The sequence below is a fragment of the Apodemus sylvaticus genome, chromosome 2, assembly GCF_947179515.1.
Source record: "Apodemus sylvaticus chromosome 2, mApoSyl1.1, whole genome shotgun sequence".
Lineage (NCBI taxonomy): Eukaryota > Metazoa > Chordata > Mammalia > Rodentia > Muridae > Apodemus > Apodemus sylvaticus.
In genome coordinates this window covers 31,524,996-31,533,143 of record NC_067473.1, presented here as the reverse complement: position 1 = coordinate 31,533,143, position 8,148 = coordinate 31,524,996, and the positions used below count along the sequence as shown (strand labels likewise).

The window sequence follows — 8,148 nt, the reverse complement described above, 5'->3', positions numbered from 1 at the left end:
TCCTGGGAACTCCACTGTGAGTGAAAACTCAAAATAAGTTGGTTCTGCAGAAATGTATTGACTGTTTAGAATTTTAGTACTGTGGAGACATGGGAATGTTGTAGATCCAGAGGCTTATTACCTTATTGTAGGCTAGTTCTAGCCATCCGGAACAGCCATTCCTTGCCTACCTGTGTCTGAACTATCTTGTGACTAATAGAAACCTTTTAGAATCTATTAATTTTAATAGGTCAACCAACCCCTAATCTAAGACTGTTACCAAACAGCATCTTAGTCCTATAGAAAAGCTTCCCTCATGTTGCTGTAACTGCTTGTATGATGTACCCACCCATATTACATTTATGATGTAAAATACATTTATTATTTAATTAATACATTTATTAATTTATTTTTCTGTACAACTGTAAAACCTCATGAAACTGCTTCCATGTTGAAAACTGGAATTTGGGGTAACCTACATCTGTGTTCCTGGGCTATAGTCACTCAAAATGTCTCCAAAATAAGCCATCTTTTATTCTCTTTGAGACGAGAACTGTGGATTTTATATCAATACCATCATGGTGACTCATGAGCAAAGGCTTGCTTCCTAACACTACTACACAGGAGATTGCATTTTATTTAATAACTTTGGTGAGAGGATCGTACAAGCACTTCTATATCAAACACTAAAATCAGGAATAGCTAAACTATTACTCCAGCCTAGGGACCACAGCTGAATTAATTTATTTATTCTTTGTGGAGGCTGACCTACATGACAGCAGGCATTTTAGCTAGTTACTGGTACAGGTGACAAATATGCTGTGTTATACACAATACCATCAACACATTCTCATTTTATTTCATCTAGCACCTCCATCTTCTGACCTTTATTTTAAGGTATCATATTATTTCATTTTAAGTATTTCAATATGCACATCCAACATTGGCTTAAAGTGTGGATCACTGACCCCATAAGGCAAACAATAAAACTTGGTAACAGTAAGAGGTTTCTGGGTGTGTAATGGCCAAAATGTAATTCAAAATCATGTGTGTAAGAAATCCAAGGTGCTTCTGACAGCACAAACCCATGCTACACCATGCAACTTCATTGAAAGCTTGGTTCTAACCACTGGGCATGTTGCAGTATATGTGCCATGATGTGATGGAAGGCCAACAAACACTGCCTGCAGAACCGTGACTCAGATTCAGGACAATTTTGTGCTATAAATTATGAACTGTCCTGAAATTCACTCTGAAGGCCATATTGACCTTGAACTCAGAGAGCTGCCTGCATCTTGGGTGCTAGAATTAAAAGCATTCTCCACACCACTGCCCAGCAAACATATAGTATTTTCACCATAAGAAAAAAATGCAAACATTTACAATATCTTCCTACCATCATTTCTAAGTGTCTTAGCTAGGGTTTTACTGCTGAGAACAGACACCATGACCAAGGCATGGGAAACTTTTTATTAAGTATTTTGAAGGTCATATTCTGAAGATCTCCAAAGAGTTTGATAACCATCTGGTAAGTATACCAGAGTAAAAAAATCTTTATTTTTATTTATTTATTTTTAATTACTTGCTTTAGGCTTATCTTTGAAAGCATATACAGAAGTCTAAATAAATCTTGTTGTAAATTTTAATATAAATATTTTATATTATATTTAATTATATTAAAAATATTTAATATAAATATTTTATATTTAATATAAAATTTTTAATATAAATATAAGCCATAAATGAATACAGGAGCTCTTTTTCTTTATCCTAGCTAGTTCCCCAATAATGACACAGAGAGACCAAGATTTAGTTAACCAAGCTTTACTCCAATACCTCGGTAGTCATTGATCTATTTTAATCCTCTAAACTACTCTGGCTACCTCCAGCAAAGTCTCGGAGGTACTTGTATTTGAGGATTGGTCTGGCAGTTGAGGGTTTGGATGCATTTTCCATTACCTCTCTTCTCACCCTCTTCCTGGCTCAATCTCTCTTCCTCTTTTTCCTCTTTCCCTCCCCTGGATGGCAAAAGTCCCACCCTATTCTCTCTCTTTTGCCCAGCTATTGGGTGAGCAGGCATTATTGACAAGGCAGAAAATAACCAATAAGCATTGTTTACAGAAACTTGAGACAGGAGATTCTTGATATAAGCATGACAATGACATAGCTGGATTGAAACAAGATTTGAGGGCAGCCAGAGAAACCAGCATTTGAATAATACAAGTTTAATCTTTGCACAATGCACACAAAACATTGTGCTTACAGCTTGCCCTTAAATGAATTATATAACAATTTACAAGTTACTAGCTTTTATAAGATTAACATTTTTTTTTAGCTTTATCCTTATAAAGTTTGAGCCTCAAGCTTAAGATTGAATTGAAGATCCATTGGCATCAAAATAAGACTTAAACAATAAATGCAGTCCATAGAGAGATTGGGGACCTTACCTTTCTGTTTCTTTTATAGTATACAAAATTATTAAATATATATTTTTTTAAAGATTTATTTATTTATTATATGTAAGTACACTGTAGCAGTCTTTAGACACACCAGAAGAGGTTGTCAGATCTTGTTACAGATGGTTGTGAACCACCATGTGGTTACTGGAATTTGAACTCAGGACCTTCAGAAGAGCAGTCGGTGTTATTAACCACTGAGCCATCTCTCTAGCCCCCTGTTTTTTATTTAAAAAATTTAGAAGCTTGGTGCTAAATACAGATGGCAAAACATCTAAGTCAGCTTTTGTTATCCTTGAGTATATATATTTATAACCTTAGGGGTTTATATCATATAAAAATCCATCCTAGTTTAAGATATTTTGGAGACCTGTTGTCTATTTAGTCTGAAACACAGATAAAATAATAAAGGGCTCAGTAGGACCATAAAGTTTTATTACTGCTTTCTTAGGTGGTTTATACCATAGGCAACCACATTTATCTCAATAGTGTGAATTTATTTTTTTTTTAGTTTTAAATTTTTATTACATTTGTTTAACTTATTAATTAATTTGAGTGTATGAAAGAGGGGGGAAGATGTAGAAATGACAACTAATATATTATTGTATAAAACTTTAGACAGAAAGATGAAATTGTTGTGGGAGCCTCATTGGATGAAACTAGTCATTGGAAACTTAAACTGGAATCACAATAAAAGAAACGTTGTTTCTCTTATACTGCTTTTATTAGTCATTTTGCCAAATCAACTATAAAAGAAATGAATATACTATTTTATTGTTGTATTTTGTAGATCTGGTACCTACATGGAAACACCTTTGGTTAGTATTTCTATATCTTTTGCCAAAAATGACATGCACTCTATGTATTTTTTAAAAAGTCTAGTTTTTAAATATTAGTTTTCATGGGAAATTACTTGTTTCATCAAAATTTTCTAAGGTTAGTTCATTTTGACAATAGCAAGTAATTGCTTATGATTTTATATGCTCTTATTTGGTCACAGTGTCCATTATAAACTTCATATCTTAAAAGGAAAGATTCTAACGACCTTTCCAAGCAGAGACTATGCATTCAAACATACCAACCTGTGTGGCATTTCTCATTTCAGACCATGACAAATGGATGATACTGATATATTTTTAATGCATACATAAAACAGAAAACTCAATTGCTAAGAGTTTGATATGAGCTCTACATTGGTATTAAAACCTAATATCAACATAATGTATGTGTATACACACACATAAACACACATATAGAAACACATGGATAACACATAAATAAATTTTAAGTTAAAAATAAGATAGAAATGAAATCTAAGAGTGGCTAGGAATGTTGAACTACTCTGAGATTTAATTTTATTCCTGTCAGAATGGACCAATAGAACAAGTGACAGCTCGTGTCGGTAAGGATGTGAGTAAAGGGAGCTCTCACCCACTGGTGAGAGTACAAACTTGTACAGTCAGTTTGAAAATCAGTGTGGTGGTTCCTTAGCAAGATGGGAATGGATTTCTTCAAGACCCAGCTGTACCACTGTTGAGCATATAACTAAAGCACACTCCATCTTACCACAGAGACACTTTCTCAGTCATGTGCATTGCTGCTGCTCTCTTCTTATTAATTGGAAACAGCTTAGATATTCCCCAACTGAAGGATGGATTAAAAAAAAACCTAGAATGTGGTACATAATGCAGTATTACTCATCTGCTAAAAAGAATGAAATTCATGGTATGCACTCACTAATAAGTGGATATTAACCTAGAAAATTGGAATACCCAAAACATAATCTACACATCAAATGAGGTACAAGAAGAAAGGAAGAGTGGCCCCTTGTTCTGGAAAGACTCAGTGAAGCAGTATTCAGCAAAACCAGAACAGGGAAGTGGGAAGGGGTGGGTGGGAGGACAGGGGGAGAGAAGGGGGCTTACGGGACTTTCAGGGAGTGGGGCGGGAGCTAGCAAAGGGGAAATCATTTGAAATGTAAATAAAAAATATATCGAATAAAAAAAAAGAAAAAAGAGTAAGATAGAGATTTATTATATATCATAAAAAAAAGAATGAAATTCACAGGTAAAAGAATGGAACAACAAAACAAAACGAAAAACAAAAAAGCCCCACCCTGAGTGAGGTATCCCAAACCCAGAAAGATAAATATGGTGTGCATTCACTTACATGTGGGTATTAGCTGTTAAATCAATGATAACCATTCTATAATTTATAGAACCACAGAGGGTAGACTATAGGGGAGAGGAAAGACCTCCCTAGGAAAGATAAATAGAACTGATAGTTATAGATGGATGGTGGGGGCGGGGAGCTTAAATAAGATGATAAGGATGGGAGAAGGATATGGGAGTAATATGAGAGAGCTAGCTAAAATTAAGGATTACTTGAGGGATAGTATGGAAACCTAATACATTAGAATCTTCCTGTATTGTATACGTTTGTGAAGGTGATCTAAATAAAATCACCAAATAATGACAGGAGGTAGGTAATCTTAGGAAACTGCTGCTAATTTCTTGATATAGATGATAATGTTGTGGTCATTAGAGATGATGTTCTTGGTAGGAGATCCACACCTGCTACTGTGATATATTCGCTAAACATTATTCTGTGCAGAAATTACATACTCTCCGTCTAGACAGATTTTGGTTACACTTTACCCATTGATGGATTAGTTCCATTTGTAAAGTTTTATACACCAGAAAACTTTGAATTTGACCAGGCTGCCCATTAATCATCTCTGTAAAAGTAGCATTAATTTTAGTTTTATTTTACAGCATGTACTGGCTGGTTTTGTGTGTCAACTTGACACAATCTAGAGTCATCAGAGAGGAAGGAGCCTCAGTTGGGAAAAATCCCTCCATGAGATCCAGTTCTAAGGCATTTTCTCAGTGATTAAGGGAGAAGGGTCCAGCTCATTGTGGGTGGTGCGATCCCTAGCCTAGTAGTCCTGGGTTCTATTAGAAAATACACTGGAGAAGCCACGGGAAGCAAGCCACAAAGCAACACCCCTCCATGGCCTCTGCATCCTGGTTCCAGGTTCCTTCCCTGTTTGAGTCCCTGTCCTGACTTCCTTTAGTGATGAACAGCAATGTGGAAGTGTAAGCCAAACAAACCCTTTCCTCCTGAACTTGCACGGTGTTTTCCTTGCAGCAGTAGAAACCCTAACTAAGACACAGCCTTAAAAAGCTTATGTGTCAGATTAGCTTCTCAAATATTAGTCTCTGCACAATGGTATTGAGCAGACAGAGCTTAGAGTCACATCGAGACCTTCTGCTACATGCCTGGGACATACCTGGGACAGAATACTTCCTCCTACCTCACTGACTGCTTACCCTGATAGCCTGCTTGCTTGGCCAGTTCACACTGTCAAAGAAGATGTGACAGCAGCTGTCCTTCATATAGATGACAATGGAGCAACAGGTTTGTGACATGTGGGAACAAGTGCTGTCATAGTATCTGAGTTAACTAAAGGCCCATTTAAAAAATGCCAAATTGGGATAAAAATCAAAGTATCAGTCAATGCCAGCAAATCGCACCGACATCACTCAGTTGTGGAGACATTAAGACATGATTCAAATTCCATTAATGCAAGCTTCATAGCCTTGCGGCCGTGCTGCAAAGTATGTATCAAAAAAATACAAGGTTGGAGAGACACAGTTTGACATGATTCCATTATGCAAGTCAGACTCAAAAAGGTCATAGTAAGCATCTATCCTGACAGAAAAGCATCAGGCCCTTTGTACACACATTGAATTTATTGTAACAAAGCAACTTCTTCGACATTTAAAATGAGCATCGTTTTCTTTCCAGTGGGACCCACCCTCCCACCCCAAAATATAGTTATAACAGAGAATGTCAACTCTAAATAAAGCCTCCCAGGTTCTGCTGATTCTCCCACTGAATGGCAGGGTTCAAGTCATTGTTAGGAGAGAATTTAAGAGTGTCACCTTAAACAGCAAGGATGCCTGTTAAACTTTACAATGAAAAATGCCAATGGAGAAGCCATTTTCTCAAAATACCCACATAGCCCACCCAGTCACCTCCGACCAGCCCTTGATGACCTTTATTCCTCTCCTCTCCTTTTTATTAAGTCAGACAAAGTCAGATCCACGCGGGTAAATGCTAACAGTCTGCATTCGCATAGAGACGCAATGTTGTCTCTGAGCACACTGTAATCGCGGAGAAAGGAAAAGAAGCAACTCAGTGCCCTTCAGCCTCCAGCAGAGCTGAGGGAACAGATGGAAGGGCTTTGTCCCCACAGAACATGGTGGTGATAATGAATCCATAGGTTTTTGAGAGGAAGAAAAGGATAAAATGAATTTAGAATAGAAGAGTAGAGATTCTCTTCCCATTTTATTTTGCTCAAGGTATTCCCCTAAAATAAATCGAGAACCATGGTGTTAAGAAGAGAGAGATCTCAAAACAGGATGACTGGGCTCAAGAGGGTCAGAGAGAGGGGACTGACTGCGACCTGCTCCCAGAAACCGGTGAAAAATTAAAAAAGAAAAAGAAAAGAAAAGGTTGGAATATATCAGTCTGCTGTGCGCGTCATCCTCACCTACATCCTTCTCTCTTTCTTCCCCTTCACCAACATCTTCCCCTTCATCCTTACCCCCTTCTTTACCAATATCTTCTAATTCTTCACCATCCTCATCATCTTCTACCTCTCCATCATCTGAATTGGGAACCAAATATCACTGCAAAGGATTTGGCCCAATATCATCTTTGATGACCCTTTCTAACATCTGTACCTACAGGAGAACGGTCTGTAATTAGGAAAAGATGCTCTCTGGCTCCTTATGATGTTTCCTGCTGGCTTTATTCTTTGTTTGACTTGAGCATTTGGTCAAATCCTTACCTGATTCTCATTTGATTTCAGTGGACTTTGAAGACATTATACTGCTCTCATTCAGATGAGAATCATTGGAAGGAATGCTGTTTTCCAAGTGAAGATTTGCATCAAAATCAAAACGTGTTCTGTAGGCTGATTTAATGTCTTGAAATTCTGTCATTTCAACTCTGGTCAAATAATGCAGTCTTCCTCCCCAAGCAGTGCAGATACTTGTGGATGGTTGAGAAGTGTTACCTCAAAATTTGGGAGTTTGGTCGTCAGTTCTAACCTGTTTTGGAAAAAAAAAAAAAGAGGTTGGTGAACTGTGTTACATTTTTTATCTACTTTCAGAATTTCCTCGCTGGCCTGTTGTTTAAGTCTATTTCATTTTGTACTTCCTCAGTATGTTCAATTGTTTCCTGCTGTTATTTTTCTCCTTCCAACAGGCAAGGAGAGGCTGTGTTCCCCAGCTTCTCTCCAGGAGCTGGTTGGTCTAGGTTTCATGGCCAGAGGCAGAAGGACAGATTACTGCCTTCCCTGACACAAGGCAGTGGCAAGAGACAGAAGCAGAGCCCAGATGCTAGAAGAAACTTGCAGGAACTAGTAATTTATTCTCATTAATTTGTTTCTGATGCTTTCTGAGGTAGTTACTTTTTACATTTTTTTTCTAGTTTTTTTAAAGCAGGATATTTAAATTAGATGATTTTAAATATTATTATTTACATTTAATGTAGTCAATTATATTGTAATCAGTGATTTAATTGTGTCTGTTAGATTCCTATAAGTAGGCTATTTATCAATATGTCTGAAAAATTCTGAAATGTTAAGTGAGATTTTCTACTTTGATCTAAGAACCCTATAACATTGCAAGGTGATATTTCC

The 8,148-nt window shown here is 36.9% G+C and overlaps 1 pseudogene; it reads right to left on the bottom strand.

The window, feature by feature from the left end:
- Window positions 1-6,835: 6,835 nt before the first annotated feature.
- LOC127677837 (protein SET-like) lies at window positions 6,836-7,770 on the bottom strand (annotated as a pseudogene).
- Window positions 7,771-8,148: the final 378 nt, after the last annotated feature.